The sequence below is a fragment of the Delphinapterus leucas genome, chromosome 6 (genome assembly GCF_059928025.1).
Source record: "Delphinapterus leucas isolate spDelLeu-1000000601 "Yukka" chromosome 6, BTC_Dleu_Yukka2, whole genome shotgun sequence".
NCBI classification, from domain to species: domain Eukaryota; kingdom Metazoa; phylum Chordata; class Mammalia; order Artiodactyla; family Monodontidae; genus Delphinapterus; species Delphinapterus leucas.
Window position 1 is genome coordinate 107,991,605 of NC_143134.1, and position 18,342 is coordinate 108,009,946.

At 43.4% G+C, this 18,342-nt stretch overlaps 1 long non-coding RNA gene across 2 annotated transcripts; it reads left to right on the plus strand.

Moving 5' to 3' along the window:
* The first annotated feature begins 710 nt into the window (after positions 1–710).
* On the plus strand, positions 711–14,485 carry LOC111177280 (uncharacterized). 2 transcript variants are annotated; one of them, XR_002645271.3, is made up of 5 exons: positions 711–1,087; positions 1,314–1,362; positions 1,556–1,821; positions 1,947–2,142; positions 2,517–14,485. It is a non-coding gene; the product is annotated as an uncharacterized LOC111177280 (long non-coding RNA). The 2 variants fall into 2 exon arrangements; XR_016393626.1 differs by having other exon boundaries at positions 712–1,087; positions 1,556–2,142.
* The last annotated feature ends 3,857 nt before the right edge of the window (positions 14,486–18,342 follow it).

The window sequence follows — 18,342 nt, forward strand, 5'->3', positions numbered from 1 at the left end:
TCCCAGGCTCCCCATCTTAAATAAAAAAATGATCTCTAGTCATGCACTTACTTACTCAGACCAAAACATGGCAGCCATCACTGGGCCCTTTCTTTCTCTCCTAGAGAAAAGACAATCCAACCCCATTTCTTTCTGTCCTCCTTGTCACTCACATTCGCCCTGGCCTATTTTCATCCAACACATTAACCTTGTTCTTGTCCCAGGGTCATGACATTGCTCTTTCCTCGTCTGGAATGTTCTTTTTCTACTTCATGCAGGCCTCTCCTCAAATGTCACCTCCTCTGAGAAGTCTTCCCTGACTACCCTATCTGATATATTATTTTTCTTTTACCCCCACATGCTCTACTTTATTTTTCTTCATAACATTTATTAATATCTCAAATGATGCCATGTCTTTGTTTGCTGCCTCTCTCTTCCATCAGAACAGAACTGTCAGGAGATTAAGATCTCTGTTTTTCCATCACCATACTCTGCACCTAGTCCAGTGCCGGCATAGAGCAGACACTCGATAAAATATTTGTGGAACGAATGAATAGCTAATGCACGTAAAAACGTGGAAAAGTTCAAAGCTGCACAGCTGAAGGGAAAATTATACATTATAGCTGTCCCTGCCCACTCCAAACAGAAAAAGACTTACATGTAGGTTTGGAAATCTCTTGTAAACACATATACGTTTCAACATGTATACATTTCAGGAACAACTTGCCTGCTTGGTTATGTGAGGAACTGTCTGGGGAAATGAAGGAAATGAAAAACGCATTTTGTTTTGCTCGGCATGGTGTGTTATTTCCCAGATTGTGCTGGATTTCACAGGAAACGCCTTCAGGCTGAGGGGATGAGAGTGCCAAGGCGAGGTGCAGCGGGACAGGAAGGCCCCTGCCGAGGACCAGATGGGCTTGTGCTGGGGGCAGGGGATGGGGAGAGAGCGTAGAGTGGCCTCCAGTGTCCCTGCCCCTCCCAACACCTCCCTCACCACACTCCCTCATCCACTGGTTCCAGAATTCTTCACTCCACAGTTAATGACAAAGCCTACCCTTCCAAGTGCTAGAAAGAACACATGACGTGAGCTCAGCCTCTTCCTTGCTGAGTGAGTTTTGAGAAAATTACTTAACCTCTTTGACTCTTTTCTGCATTTTTAAAAATGTTGTGTAATGTGAAAAATAGGGACCCTTATTCCTGCCTCACTAGCTCTTGTTTGAGATAAGGTCCTTGTGAGTGACACAAATGAGGGGATTCCCATTGTGACATGTCCATTACCCCCAATTTTCCCAGAAGGTGATGGAGCCTGACTTTAGAATCTTTTCCATGGGTAGATGTTGCTGAGTGGAGGTGAAGAGGTAGATAGCACTGGAACACGAAAAGGTACTTTCTTAACATAGCCCAACTATTATTTCACATTAAAGGAAATTATTTGTATTCAAAGATTACGTAACGGTAAAACGCTGAATGATTATAAAATATTTTGGCTCTTATTGGGTATGGGGGAGAGATGAAAAACCCTGAAATAGAAGAAGGTGGTGGCTCATAGGAAAATTTTATCATTTCTGTTTTGAAGGACTGAAGACTCCACCTTCCCACGCACATTCTGAACACTTCCGGCAAAGTGAGTCATCATGTTATGACAGCAAGTATTTGCTAAGCTTCTACTATATTCCTGTTTCTGGATCTAAACCAGTTCTCAGACCTGAACTCCCTGACCAAAGGAGAGCCTGGGTACCCGCGAGGAAGGCTCCGACAGCACAGCAAGTGTACGTAGCAACGGTTCCCCCAGGTCTTCCTCAGGGGATTTACGGCCGTTTATTTAGGCGATCAGACACCCAGGTAAGAGGAACATCCAGACTATTCAGAGAGGTGAATACAAGTTGACACTGATAGCCAGGGACCCAAGGTATGGTTAGAGTGGGGGAAATATGGACTGCCAGGTAACAAATGGAGTCCTCACCTAGGTCTATTCCACCGTGAGATGACCATTTCCACGGTCCCCAAGTGGATAATTTACATGGACGTATGGAGTAGTTGGCAGAACCCTCCTCCCATTGTTTCCTTGGTCTCTATTGTAAACTATCATAGTGCGGAAGGCAAGTGCAATCATCTCCATCTCCAGCCCAAAGAGGAAAGCAAAACCACGATCACATCCTGAGGGTAAGTAGCTGTGGTAAGTGATCCTCTTAAAGACCCTGAGGATGCAGGGATGGTGGTCTCCATCACATCGCCGTGTAATCCACCAACCCTGTCCTTTAACAATTCAGACGGGTCCAGGGGGATGGCAGTGAGCTAGCACACACTCAAACAAATTGTAGGCTTAATTGCAGCTGCCAGATGTGGTGTCTATGCTACAGCCAATTAACAAAGCCTCGGGCATAGAGTCTGTAGCCATCTATCTGGAAAATAAGTTTTTTCCCATCCCTCTCGAAGAAGGATCAGAAGCAGTTTCCATTCACATGGGGTGGGCACCAGTACACATTTACAGTCCTGCCCCGGGGCTGCATTAACTATCCAACCCTCTGTCATAACAGTCTGAAGAGACACGGACCACCTGGACTTTTTGTAGAATATCACACTGGCCCACTATGTTGATGTATCCTGCTAACCGGACCAGAAGAACAAAAAAGGGAAAGTACATTCAAGAGCCTGGTGAGATATATGTACTCCAGAAAGTACAAGATAAATCCTATGAAGAAACAGGGTCTTGCCACATCAGTGAAGATTGCAGGTTTCTGTGGTCTGCGGTATGCTATATTATCTGTTCCAAAATAAAGAAGAAATTCCTGCATCTTACACTTCACAACTCCAGGAAGGAAGCAGAATGCTTGGTAGGCCTCTTTGGGTTCTGAAAGCAGCATACGAAACACTTGGGGATATTACCCTGACCCATTTTCCCAGTGGCATGGAAGGCTGCCAGCTCTACGTAGATCACAGAGCAGGAAAAGGATCTGCAGTGGGTCAGCCTGTGCTACAAACAACCCTGCTATGTGCATTATGTGATCCAGTGGATCCTCTAAGTATGAGAGTCATTGGTGGAAATAAATACTCTGTGGAGTTTGTAGCAGGTGCCAATTAGGAGACTCATGATGTAGACGCCCCAAGCTTCTGGAATAAGGCCATACCATATGCAGCACAGAGCTATGCATTTGCAGGGGGCTGGTGGGGCCTATACCTGGTATGCTACAAGGTCCTATCAAGAGCCTGGGAAGCCAGAGCTGCCTATCGTGAGCTGGGTTCTGTCAGATCCACCAAGTCATGTGGGAGAGATGGCATAAGATGAAAGTGGCACAACCAGAATCAGGCCCAAGCAAGTTCAGAGGGCGCACGTAAACTGTTAGGGAACTGCTGATGGAAACCACCCGCCCTGGCCAGGCCCACTTGCCCGAGCTGTCCCACAATAGGAGGTCCCAATAAGGAACATGGTACTGCTGCCAAAAACTAACCTGGAGAATTTGGGCGGGGCCAAAAGAGGGAGGACACAACCAATCTCCCAGAGTCCTTCCTGCTGGAATCCATCCTGGCTGAGAGATGCACGCACCGCAGGGAAGGACCCTGTGTCAGACTATGGGCCAAGCAAGGTGACTGGCCAGAGACAATCCAGAAACTAACGCCATTACCATAAAACACGAGACTGCAAGCCACGTGGCAGAGCAGTTCTCCTGGGTTCCCTTACCCTGCTGCTCTCTGCCCGAGCGCCACTTTCCAATAAAGTCACTTGCTTTGTCGGCACGTGTGTCTTCACGGACAATTCATTTCCAAGTGTTAGACAAGAGCCCACTCTCGGGCCCTGGAAGGGGTCCCCCTTCATGCAACAAAACTACACACGTGGATGGCCCAGATCCCACGCCGTCCACCACTGGCACCCTTCCTTATGCTTATGTAAATGGTGGGGGCTGGGGGGTAGCCTGGGGGGTGGAAGGCCAAGCTGATTTCACGGAGAGATATTAGCTTCGTACATATGGATACAAGCCAAAAATAAGCCACGTCTGCACAAAGGACAGACTTCAAGGGGTGCACTTGGCCATCCACTTTGTGGGGACAAAGGTGAGGTTCAAGGTGAGATACGTGGATGTATGACTTGACTGGCTGTTCAGGGGCCTTGGCAGAGAAAGACAGGAAGATTCCCCCCTCTCCCACTTGCTTGTTCAACACCAACTTAAACAAAAGTCTTTGAGAAGTCAGTGAGACACTCCTGCCTGTGGTCAACAGTGGGTGGTGGTTTATTGAGGAGAAGGCAGACAGAAGACTGTGGAACTTGTCTCTTCACTTTCAGAGGTTCAGACACGTGCCACAGCTCACCAATTCACACTAAACCTGGCCCAGCTCCTTGGAGCCCGTCGGCAAAGTTTTCAACCCTCAATCTCTTTTAACCTGACTTTGACTGCCCATGTGAAATATATAGAGTGGCACCGAAAAATGGAGACCAGGTGAATAATACAAAGCTCCAAAAGGGGCTGGAATCAGTGACCAGCAGGGTCCCTCTGGCCCTCAGATTCCATGACAAAGGAGCCAAGGCTGGGAATAGTTTCCTAGTGCAGTGGCTCCCTCACTTACTCGGGCATCAGAATCACCTGGAAAGCTGTTAAAACACAGATTGCAGGGCTCCACCCTGGAGTGGGGGAGCGGCGGGCCTGAGAATTTGCATCTCTGTCGAGTTGTCAGAGGATGCTGATGCTGCCCATTCAGAAACCACCCTTGAGAGTCACTGTCCCAGAGCAAGAAGCCAACCTTGTGAGCTCCATCACCCCCTGCTCTAGCAGCCAGCTTCAATGACGGAGGCCATGTGTGTTGCAGTTAAGAGCCTGGGCTTTGGGGTTCAACTGATCTGAGTTGAAATTTATACTCTGTCACTGATCAGAGATGTGAGCTACGGCAAGTCAACTTTATCTTATGAACCTCCATTTTCCCATCTGTAAAATGGGAGCCATGATAACATCAGCCTTCAACCTTACAGGGATATTGTGAAGATTTCATTGGATACATTGAAAAAATAGGTATGGTGTTTGGCACATAGTTAAGCCCTTGGTAAATGAGGATACAATGTCAACAGGTGATGCTAGTGTTTTGTAAACTGTAAAGTGCTGGCCAAATGTAAGAGATTACATTCTACTGACATCTAGCCTTTATTCTTCAATTCAAATTTTCATCTTCGGGGACTCAGAGAGGTAACAACACTAGGAGGAAAGCAAAGAAAAGAGACTTCGTAATGGGGTCAGTAGCTCCCCCCTCCCCAACCTTCTCTACCCCATCTCTCCTCAGCCCTGTTCTCCAAAGTCAGCTTGTTTAAAAGCAGACTTGAACTTCCCTGGAAATCAGTTTCATGTTCTTCTTACCCACAGTGCCACATGAGGGTAAGTGGTCATATTCTTGCGTCCACAGTATGCCTCCCTGTGCTTTTGTAGGATGATGTAGCCACAGCAGTTAGCACAATGCCTGGCACATAACATTTGCACAAACAATATTTGTTGAAAATGAATTAAGTTTATATAAATTAAGGAGACAGGATTTGGGATCCAGTTCTGTCTCTGGGTCAGCGTGGCCTTCGGTAAGCTACTCCTCTCACCTAAACCTCAGTTTCTCACTTGTCAGAAAGGAGATTTCTCAGGCCTCTTCCAGCTTAAGGTTACAGCTATAGTATAGTGAACAGAGATCTGTACTGGGAGTCAGTAAAGCAGGGTTGGGGGTTCAGATCTGCCACTAACTCAAGGTAGAGGAGTCATTTCCCCTCTTTGTGCCTCAGTTTTCTCACCTGTACTACGGGAAGATTTGTAAGTACCCAGCTCCCATTCTACAGTCCTGAATTTCTAGAATATATTATTGTAGGTCTATTTGGAGTTCAAGGTCAAGGTCTTTAAGGAGTATTCGATGTAATGAAAAAACAGTGTGTTTCCTCTTATCCTGAAGTGGCCACATTTCAGTGGTGGCCTCTCGGAGCTTACTGGATGAAATCTCCCATAATAATGCAAAGTAATAGTGATCACTAATATTGCATGTAATCATTAAAGTAAGTAGCATCATATTACTCTCGATTCAGATGTTATCTTTTATTTTTTATTATTATTTTTTTAGTTTTATTGATCTTTGCAATTGCTTTCTTTGTTTCTATTTCATTTATTTCTTCTCTGATCTTTATGATTTCTTTCCTTCTGCTAACTTTGGGTTTTGTTTGTTCTTCTTTCTCTAGTTTCTTTAGGTGTAAGGTGAGATTGGTTATTTGAGATTTTTCTTGTTTCCTGCGGTAGGCTTGTATAGCTATAAACTTCCCTCTTAGAACAGCTTCTGCTGCATCCCATAGGTTTTGGATAGTCGTGTTTTCATTGTCATTTGTCTCTAGGTATTTCTTGATTTCCTCTTTGATTTCTTCAGTGATCTCTTGGTCATTTAGTAACGTATTGTCTAGCCTCCATGTGTTTGTGTTTTTTATGTTTTTTTCTCAGTAATTCATTTCTAATCTCATAGCATTGGGGTCAGAAAAGATGCCTGATATGATTTCTATCCTGGTGAATGTTCCGTGCGCACTTGAGAAGAAAGTGTAAGCTGCTGTCTTTGGATGGAATGTCCTATAAATATCAATTAAATCTCTCTGGTCTGTTGTGTCATTTAAAGCTTGTGTTTCCTTATTAATTGTCTGCCTGGATGATCTGTCCATTGGTGTAAGTGAGGTGTTAAAGTCCCCCACTATTATTGTGTTACTGTCAATTTCCTCTTTTAGAGCTGTTAGCAGTTGCCTTATGTATTGAGGTGCTCCCATGTTGGGTGCATATATATTTATAATTGTTATGCCTTCTTCTTGGATTGATCCCTTGATCATTATGTACTGTCCTTCCTTGTCTCGTTAACATTCTTTATTTTAAAGTCTATTTTATCTGATATGAGTATTGCTACTCCAGCTTTCTTTTGACTTCCATTTGCATGGGATATCTTTTTCCATCCCCTCACTTTCAGTCTTGTATGTGTCCCTAGGTCTGAAGTGGGTCTCTTGTAGACAGCATATAGATGGGTCTTGTTTTTGTATCCATTCAGCAAGCCTGTGTCTTTTGGTTGGAGCATTTAATCCATTCATGTTTAAGGTAATTATTGATATGTATGTTCCTATGACCATTTTCTTAATTGTCTTGGGTTTGTTTTTGTAGGTCCTTTTCTTCTCTTTTGTTTCCCACTTAGAGAAGTTCCTTCAGCATTTGTTGTAGAGCTGGTTTGGTGGTGCTAAGAATTCTCTCAACTTTTGATTGTCTGTAAAGCTTTTGATTTCTCCATCAAATCTGAATGAGATCCTTTCCGGGTAGAGTAATCTTGGTTGTAGGTTCTTCCCTTTCATCACTTTAAGTATCTCATGACACTCCCTTCTGGCTTGTAGAGTTTCTGCTGAGAAATCAGCTGTTAACCTTATGGGAGTTCCCTTGTATGTTATTTGTTGTTTTTCCCTTGTTGCTTTCAATAATTTGTCTTTGTCTTTAATTTTTGCCAATTTGATTACTATGTGTCTTGGCGTGTTTCTCCTTGGGTTTATCCTGTATGGGACTCTCTGCGCTTCCTGGACTTGGGTGGCTATTTCCTTTCCCATCTTAGGGAAGTTTTCGACTATAATCTCTTCAAATATTTTCTTCGGTACTTTCTCTGTCTATTCTCCTTCTGGGACCCCTATAATGTGAATGCTGTTGCGTTTAATGTTGTCCCAGACGTCTCTTAGGCTGTCTTCATTTCTTTTCATTCTTTTTTCTTTATTCTGTTCTGCGGCAGTGAATTCCACCATTCTGTCTTCCAGGTCACTTATCCGTTCTTCTGCCTCAGTTATTCTGCTATTGATTCCTTCTAGTGTATTTTTCATTTCAGTTATTGTGTTGTTCATCTCTGTTTGTTTGTTCTTTAATTCTTCTAGATCTTTGTTAAACATTTCTTGCATCTTCTTGATCTTTGCCTCCATTCTTTTTCCGAGGTCCTGGATCATCTTCACTGTCATTATTCTGAATTCTTTTTCTGGAAGGTTTCCTATCTCCACTTAATTTAGTTGTTTTTCTGGGGTTTTATCTTGTTCCTTTGTCTAGCTCTCTGCCTTTTCATCTTGTCTACCTTTCTGTGAATGTGGTTTTTGTTCCACAGGCTGTAGGATTGTAGTTCTTCTTGCTTCTGCTGCCTCCAGATGTTATCTTTTTTTTTTTTTTTTCGGTACGCGGGCCTCCCACTGTTGTGGCCTCTCCCGCTGTGGAGCACAGGCTCCGGACGCGCAGGCTCAGCAGCCATGGCTCACCGGCCCAGCCGCTCCGCGGCATGTGGGATCTTCCCAGACTGGGGCATGAACCCATGTCCCCTGCATCGGCAGATGGACTCTCAACCACTGTGACACCAGGGAAGCCCCAGATGTTATCTTTTAGCTAAGAGTCTGCTGATGCTTTAGCAAGACAAATGAAGGCAAAGAGGGACTGCTATTTGAACAGGTATTTGACTATGGGCCAGTGTCTCAACCTCCCTGAGCCTCCGTCTCCTCATCTGTGAATTCTTCTCTGCTCACATCACATGGCTGTTGTAAAAGATCACCTAAGATAATGGATGTGAAAATTTGTTGAAAACTGTTAAGCTCTCTGCAAACACAAGGCATTGCCATTATGGGAACAAAAAGCAAATAGCACATGAATATTTCACAAGCATGGACTGGGACAGATTATTTGTAAAGTATTCCCATCTTATGGGGTTTTATAAGTACACACACTCTCTCCTTATTACGAACTTTCTAATAATCTCTTTCCAAATCTTACCTTCAAACTCCCTCTGTCTCTCCCATCATTTCTTAATGTCTCCTTACTTTCATAGCTATTTATTACTGAACTCTGGGTCCCATTTGGGGAGGTGGTTAGAAAAATACACATATACATATATTGTAGAGAGACAAACAAAATGAAGCCAGGACACTTCAATTCTAAACTAAGATATTGAAAATTATACATCTTCTTTGTAGGTCTGTCAGAGCTGTTCCTATTAGCGATACTTAGTCTAAAATTAAGTTTCATAACCCATCCCCATATGTAGCATCACATCCATTCACAATGTGGCATTAATATGAGGGAGGGAAGAAATGAAACAGGCTCAGGTGCAATTTTTTTTTTTTTCTTAAAAAAAAAAGTAGAAGAGTTTTACAAAGCCCTTTGGAGTCTCTCTTGGCTAAAAAGGAAATCCTTTTGCCATTAAGCAAAGCAAGCTTGCTAGCTGCAAGATCATGATGAGGGTAAGCATTAATTAAATCTAACTGTGAGAGAATAATTATGTACACATAGCCATCAGGGCAAGTTGTCTCTACCCAGTAACAAAGTTGGATACAAACTCCATCAGCAGAACTGTCAGGAGGCTGTTAAAAGGATATAAACGTGTCCCAAAAGGATCATTTCATTTGGGGGTGGGAGAACTGGATTGCAAAGGATTAATGAGGCGAGTGGTTTGTGTTTTCAATTGGATGTAAAATGCAAACTGAGTAAAGTTGTGATATCATCATTTAACCTTAATGTTTAGCTGCACTTGGATTTCTAACACGTGGTGAGGACAATTAGACCTTGTACATCAAACCAACATTTTCCATCCTGAAATGAGATAAAAGGCTAGATTTTGTAAGTTGCACTGTGCAAAAGTTTACAACAAAATCATGAAATCTAATTGACACAGATGGCATATTCTTAATAATAATCAGGCAAGAAAATGAATGAAAATCCCACTAGGGTGATTAGGGGATTCAAAAGGGTCTGTTTTTGTGGCTGACTTTATTTCTGCCAAATTTCAGTCTAACCTCTGAGGCCTGTGTATGTGCAGAGACCCTACACAGGCGGTGTGAAAGCAGGTTTGGAGGCAGGCACTGAAAAGAGAGAGAGCTACTACGTGGGAGAAAGGACATCAGTGCTGGAAGCAGACAGATCTAAGTTGACATCCAGGCTCCATCACCGACTTGACCACATGAGCTTGGGCAACATACTTCATGTCTCTGAACATCAATTTCTTTTGCAAAATAAGGGTTAAAGAAAAGTGGTTACAAGAATACATTTGAAAGCACCTGGAACGGTGACTGGCACAAGGCAGGTGGCCAATTATTGCTACTGTTTCCTACCAGATATACGTCCTACGGTAGGAAATAGAATAAAAGCAAACTACAACCTCAGGATCTGCTCCTCTGGACTTGGCTGGGGAAGTCACAGGCAGGGATGATGGTTTCTAGCCAAGGCAAGGAAGGAGAAGCCTGGCTGGTTTTACCTTAGGCTTGGTGGACAACTGTGATGGCCAACACCAAGGTCATTTCCTCCAGCGCACTTACAACGGTCTGCAATCATTGTACTTGTATGCTTCCTTGCTTGATCGATAACCTGTCTGTCTCCTCCTACACACCTTGACCCCCACAGGGGTAGGGACCTCGTATACCCAGTTTTCTGCTGAAGTCTCAGGACTCTGCATGGTGTCTCATACTTGGTAGGCACTCAGTTGAAAGAATGATGACAGTACGGTTAGAGGCCCTGGGCAGGATAATAGCAGGAGGGGCTAGAATCCAAGAAATGGGAATTGCTAGGGAGCGGTTAGGAAGAGTCTCATCCTATGGCAGGAATGATGATGTCATAGTGATGATCTGACTTCTCTGGCTGTGTTGGGACCATAGAAGCCGATCTACATCAGAATGAGGCCAGAGATAAGTCAGGCAGAGAAAGACAAGTACTGCATGATATCACTTATACGTGAAACCTAAAGAAAAAGACAACACACCAGTGACTATAACGAAAAAGAAACAGACTGACAGATATAGAGAACAAACTAGTCGTTACCAGTGGGGACAGGGATGGGAGGAGGGGCAAGATAGGGGTAGGGAAATAAGAGGTACAGACTATTACGTATAAAATAAATAAGATATTATTTATAATATTAATTACCAGTGTAATTATCTAGTCTTAAGTTCTCAAGATCTTGCAGAGTTACTGCCATGCAGTCCTGCTTAAAAGGGAAACGACTTCAAGACCCTTTCCCATCTTGGAATCTATAAAGGTTACTAATGTCACATGATTCCATGAAGGGGATCACACTGACCCTTCTCAGGCAACTCCTTGGGCAAGGTAGACTGACACAGATATAGGAGGTCAGACACTACAGTTATTTCCTGCAAACCTTCACAACCAGATAATATACAGGTAATCTAGAGAAAGCCCTTCTGGTTCCAGAAGCTATCCTGACAAAATGGACTATTTCTCTGGCCTGAGGAAAAATATGAGGAATATGGATTGAAACAAAATACTACTGCTTTGTTTTGACGGCCACTATCTTTCCAGAAGCGTTCTCCTTCAACCACAACCTCCCCTATACCCTGTCCCCCCGCAAAAAGCAAAACCAAAAGAAAATCAGTACACATAGATTGCTACTCCCTGCTCGCACCCCTGATTGAGAGATATGTCTTTCAGAGGCATAAAAATGAATCCACATGTAGTCATAAATGTTGCAAAGAGTTATCATTGAAAATAAAATGAAATTTCAGGAAATTGGGCCAAAGCCAGAACATTCGGGTCATAAGATGTCAAGACCATTAAGAGAATTTCTCACTTCTTGAGAAAAATCTTTAAACTCTAATTCTTAGGGACAGGATTTTATATATGCCCATTTTATTGTATTTTTAATAGTACAGTTCAATTTGTCCATATTATTAGTAGCATTTTGCTTACTTGATCTAATAGGAAGATTTCTATAAAAAAATCTCCCACTTCAATTAGGTATCCATCTACTTCTTGTTCTACTTCAATTTTTTCTTTATATGTTTTGAAGTTGCGTTGTTTGCATATGGAAGTACAGATTTTATTTGTCTCCTGGTGAACCATTCCTTTTATGGTTCCTTTTATGATTAATTAATGACACTCTTTATTCCTAAGGATTTCTTGTTTCTTCTTGTTGTAAATTTTATTTTGTCATATACTTATACTTCTCCCAAAGCTTTCAATTGATTAGTATTTGCCTAGTATATATTTTTCTTTTCCTTCACTGTCAAGCTTTTTGTGTCTTTCTGTTTTAAGAAGTTCTTTGGTAAACAGCACATAAATAGATTTTGTGTAGTATAATCTAGCTCTGAATTTTAATATGCAAATTATAGTTATTATGATTACTCATGCTTTAGGGCTTTTTTCTACCAAGTTGTCTTTCATTTCTTCCTTGCTCCTGCTTTCTTTTTATTTTTATCCCATCCCATCCCACTGCCCACCTGGAGTCACCAAGACATCAGCTTCTAAACTCAAAGCTTAGGTTTTTGCATTTCCTCCTTATTCCTTACAACTGAGGAGTTGCCTTTCTTCATTTCTGAGATAAATTTGTGTTTAAAAAAAAATGTTATATTTTATCCAACCTGTGTGTGTCTATGTGTGTGTGTGTAACAGGAAGAAGGCCCTTGCTGGCTTTCTTTCCATATAGGAATGGGAGCTTCTGTCATAAAAACACTTGTTTTTAAAAGCGTATATGCTAGAATTGGGGCTTTTCTCCAAAAATGTTGAAGCCCGATACATAAATCTAGAATAGGAGCTTGATGAGAGAGCCCTGCCTGCACAGCGATATCCCTCTATGCCTGCTCGTCCCCTGAGCACCTATTTGGAGCACAGCCTAAAAACTCCTGCTGGTGCAGTGGTTAAGAATCCGCCTGCCAATGCAGGGGACAGCGGTTCAAGCCCTGGGCCGGGAAGATCCCACATGCCACGGAGCAACTAAGCCCGTGCACCACAACTACTGAAGCCCGTGCGCCACAACTACTGAAGCCCACGCACCTAGAGCCCGTGCTCCGCAACAAGAGAAGCCACCACAACGAGAAGCCTACGCACCGCAACAAAGAGTAGCCCCCACTCGCCGCAACTAGAGAAAGCCCGCACGCAGTAACGAAGACCCAACGCAGCCAAAAATAAAATAAATTAAAAAACAAAAAACCCCAAAAACTCCTGCTAATGGCTTGTGAACTCTACCCCATATCCTCACTCTGGTTCACCATGTCTTTCTCAAACATAGGAAAACACAAAGCCTTCTCTTTGTAACCTTCTAAATGATTTACTCATTTGATTGCAGTTGAATTAGAAAAGAGAACAATCTGTCAGCTTCTAACTACGTGTTTTATCCAAATTCCCCAGTAGTCAATCCTTATGTACGTAATATGGCCTACATAATTTTACATGTTCAAATGGCATGAAACAAGGACAATTTTGTGGCATTCCATCTCTGGGTCTGCTAGTTTCTCTCTACGGCAGAGAGACAGGTCTCCAGCTCCACCATTTTCCGCATCTACAAGCAAGCTGGATCAGATGAACTTGAGATTCACTTCCATCTTTGCGGGACTAAGAGAACATAAGGAATTGTTTCCCCTCCGTTGTGTGCCTAGGAGCCTGGGGCAACAGCGGCTCTGGGACACTAAGGATTCGCCTCAAATCACAAATCACAGAGCAATTAGATAGTCATGGGGGGGCTGGATCTAGGATTCTCTGAGTCCAAATGTGAGATGCTCCCTTATGCCAGGGATTGTGGGCCAAATGTGGCCCACTGCCTGTTTTTTTTTTTTACATCTTTAAGTGGTAAAAACAAATCAAAAGAAGAATATATTAAGATGTGAAAATTATATGAAATTCACATTTTAGTGTCAAATAAATTCCATTCTTCTCGTTAGCAGAACTTTGTTACAAAACATGGTACTTGATTATTATTATATTTTAAACTTCATCAGTAAAAATCTGTGGAAAAAATTTTCTCATTGTACAGGTGCCTACATACTATCTTGAAGTTCGTCTCTTGGTCAGAAAGGCCTAAAATATTTTCTATCTGGCCCTTTACTAAAGCATTTTACTGACCTTGCAATAGACCATAAGCCCTTGCAAGGATGGAGCCAGGATGCAAATCTACTGCCCTTCGATACACCACAAGCCAGGCTGTATCTAACAATGGCTTGATATCATGAAGTCTTTAGCACTGTTAAAGAGGGACAAAGTAGCAGAGGTTAAAAAAAAAAAAAAAGTATAGTCTTTAGATCAGCTATTACAAGGATTAGAATCAGGGATCTGGTTCTCCCATGACCAGCTGTGCCCAATCATAAAGTTTCCTTCACATGTGTGAGTCTCAACTTTTCCATCAGCAAATTAGAAGTAATTATGCTGAGGTTGTGAGGATCAGCTCAGACGTTAGCATAAAATAGAGGCTTCATAAAATATGAGTACTTGTAGGTTACAAAAGTCACCCTAATATTTTGACCCTTCTTCAAGGGATGAACTCTGTTTCTCTACCCTCTGTGTCTAAGATGGCCTCACAACTTGGTTTTGAGCAAGTGAATGAAGTGGGAAGGATGAAGTGTGTCTTCTGAGCTTAAGCCTCAAAAGGCCTTGCAGCTCTTGTCCTTTCTGCTTTTGGAACCCATGTGAGCCAGCCTTGGAGAGCTGGCTGACCACAGGTACCTGACTGAGGTCAGCTGAGCCTGCCCAATCCAGACCAGAAGAACTGCCCAGCCGAGTCCAGGGCCAAATGCTTGACTTGAATTAAGTGACAAATAAGTGGTTTCTGTTTTAAGTCACCAAGTTTCAGGGTGTTTATTATGCTACAACTCTGACATGGTATTGTACCATTCTGATGAAAGAAATATCCTAGAGTTATATCCCCAGGCCCCGCCAAGACCTGGTCCAGAGCCTTCTCTTAAGGCTGCCTGCAGTTGCCTCTCCACCCAGCCAGACTAGACAGAATTGACTGAGGGCCTCGTGACATATTTCAGACAGACAAGGAAAACCGCCTGGAGGAGACATGCACTTTTAGGAATGCAAACTTCTCTGAAAGACACATCAGGGAAGATTTATGGAGGCAGCTATGTGCTCTGACTATAAATCAGCTCTCCCGGGCCTCAGTCCAACCTGACCTGGGATCACTGGGCTGTGGTAGTACTGGCCCTGCCAGCACCTCCTGGAAGGGGTATGTGGTCCAGAAAAGGAAAGCCAGAGCCCAGAGGAAAGGCTCCCTGTTCAAATCTGCATGTTATCCCCTGTCTTTGAAGGTGCCAAGGCTATGATTCCAGGATGCTGGTAATCTATAGTGTGCTTTAAAAAAGGATTTCAACAAGTATTCTAGCACATTCTCAAAAGAGCCTTGAGAAACAAGAATAGCAGATATTACCACATCTCCAGGTGCTGTGGATGGAATCCAGAGAAAATTAATTAATTTCTCTGAGGACCCACTGCACTTAAGAGCTGGGGTTCAAATCAGGGTTTTCTGACTCCAAATACTGGACTTTTCACTCGGCAACAATGCTTGCCAATCAGATTTATAGTCAAAGGTCATTTGAGGTGGAGGAGACCTGTGGAAATTATCTAGCCCATCACCTTTGCTTTCCAAATTAACAACAACAAAGATTTATTACGTACTTATTAGGTTTAGTGTGGCCTGCTGAGCACTTTACATACATTAAGTCTAATCCTACCAGCCTCCCTATGAGGTGGCCGAGTATATGATTTACAAATTAGGTAATGACGATTTAGCACAAGTTATTTCCAAAAGTTGAGGGAGTCAGAGGCAGAACTGTGCTGTCGATTCTCATCTATCTGATTCCAGAACCTGAGCTCGTTTCCACAGAGCCACACAGCTTCTTAGATGGGGACAATGATGCCCGGAGAGTGGAAAGTCGTGTCCAAGATCACACAGCCCTTGTGATTAGCCTAGTCTATTAATTCATCAAGCATTAACTGAGTGTCTGCTATGTGTCAGGACTAGTCTAGTCACTGGAAACACAGGCATGACCTGTACATAGTCACTGTGCTTCAGGAGATTAATTAAGGGAGAAGAGAAGTGGCCTTAAATTACTCTCATAAAAGGTAATAAGTGACAAGTATCATAAGAAAGATAGAGAAGAGGTTATTGAAGTTTGGAGGAAGTATGCGTGACTCTCATGTGGGAAAAATTTGGAAAGACTTCCCGAAGAAAGTAGCTTTAAGGTTTTATTTGGAAGGAAGAGCAGGCTTTGGGACATGCGGCAATGGAGACGGGGAGGAAAATCAAGTAGGAGAAATGTCACAGAGGTAGAGAGACAAGGGGTTATTTCCTCATAGATATAGCGCTAGACTCTAGGTAGCTGGGGTCTATCCAGTCTTCTTTCTATCCCTGTAACTATCGCATGGTTTCAAGTTGAATGCCATTTTGATTATGCAGTTTCAAAACTACCTTTGGGGGCTTCCCTGGTGGCGCAGTGGTTGGGAGTCCGCCTGCCCACGCAGGGGACGCCGGTTCATGCCCCGGTCCGGGAGGATCCCACATGCCGTGAAGCGGCTGCACCCGTGAGCTATGGCCGCTGAGCCTGTGCGTCTGGAGCCTGTGCTCCGCAACGGGAAAGGCCACAACAGTGAGAGGCCCGCATACCACAAAGAAAAAAAAAAAAAAAAACTACCTTTGGCAAAAGGAGGAGTGAGCTCCACCCAAAACTCCTTGGTAGGAAGGGGATGCTATTAAGGGGGCACAGGAGCTGGGTAACAAAGATGGAAACCAAAGAAATAAAGACACATCTGGTTGGCTGTCGTTTTAATGTTTAAGCACAGCAACAATCCAATAAGGCAAATAATTTAAAGCCCTTAATATTTATGAATATTTTTCTCCAACTAAGTGAATAATCCATAGCTACTTACTAGTAAAGAGTACACACACACACCACATAAACCCGCATTCTAAAGGACAGTGTCCCCCAATAAAAGAGCACATCAGGGCTTATCTATCAGGGAGGATAAAGAAGCCAGAATGTGCCTCTCTTCCCAGCGTGGGGACGCAGCTGGGGACTGTGGGAGTGATATCCGGAGCCTGGCTCTGTTCACAGTTTTCCCCAGATATTCCCATAATGCCCTGCACAGTGTCACTCACATGTACCTTTGCATGTTTCTTTCTTCTACTAGCAATACCTTCCCAATCTCTCTCCTCAGTTGATACCAATGCATTCTTCAAGGGCTACTTCCACAGTGAACCCTTCTTTAATTATTCTCCCAGTTTTGTAAACACCCCAGGCCAGCTCACACCACCTTCCTATACATTCCCTGTGGTGCAAATGTCTAATCACCTGCTTCATTCACTAAATGATGAAGTGCTGGCTGGCAGGGATCTGGGCGGCACATCCTACCTTTGTACGACTTAGCGAAAAAAGCTGGGTGAGTGCCTTTCAAATGCACAGAACACTGGACAATGGCATAACCACTGGGTTTGCTGCCCCTCAGGTCATAGAACTGGCTCTCTGGGGCCAGAGGGAGATTGTAGGGGGGCAGTCCTGACTCTAAGAAAGAGAGAGACCTCACTTTCTGGAATCTTGTAGCTCCTGATCACCCTCACAGAAGCTCTGATGATACAGAAACACCTACCAATTTAAGAGAACTACAACCTCTTCCTTCCAGTATCTAGACTAGGCTGATACAATTTCACAGCTCAAAGATCTTAGCCAGGCTAGCTAAGACAAAAACTATGGTCATCTGGGAACTGAAATATGGGCTCTGTCTAGGCTTTGAATTCACAATTCCACAGTCTATTAGCTGGGTACACTTGGGCAAGTCATGTAACCTACCTAAGCTTGAATTTCCTGTTTTGTGGAATGGGGATAATTATAGTCCTTACCTTATGGGACGTGGGGAGCTTTTAAATGAGATAATATATGATGAGTATAGCATTTAGAACACACTAAATTCTCAGTAAGTGCTAGTGGCACCACATCTTCTTAACCCTCTGTATTCCATGAAGCTGCCAACTATCTTCTTTTATTCATCCATGCATTCATGCATCCATCCACCTATTCGTATATTCTCCCATTCAGCCAATTGCTATTCTATGCCAGTTCTATGTTAGGCATTTGGTCTGCAGAGAGACATAAATCACTGTCCTTTCCATCACGGGACTGTCAGAGATGATGAGGGACGCAGATGTGTCCTGTAATGAGGGCTGTGATAGAAAGCAGCGTGGGGGCTACAAGTGCCCAAAGCAGCAGCTCACTCAGACTGGATTAGGGCTGAGGATGGGCTGGGGGGTGGGGTCTTCATAGAGAAAATCTTGAGACCAGAATTTGAAACATGAGTAGCAATTTTCTGCCTAGAGAAGAGAGGAAGGGGCTTTCAGGTAAAGGATGATCGTTACACGGATTTGGAAACCAAGTCATTTTGGGGGAAGAGGAAAATGGACAGTGTGCTGGAGGCTGCAGAATAAAGTGGCTTGGGGGCGCTCAGAGGTAGGCTGGAGTCCAGGCTAGGAAGGAGCCTTGTGTAGCCAGCTCTGGCAACTTTCTAATCCTATTAAACAGTGTGCCCTAAATCCTACAGACTCTTCCTTCTAAAACTGGGTAAGTGTATCCTTAATGGGACACTGAAAAATATAATGATGTTGACATCC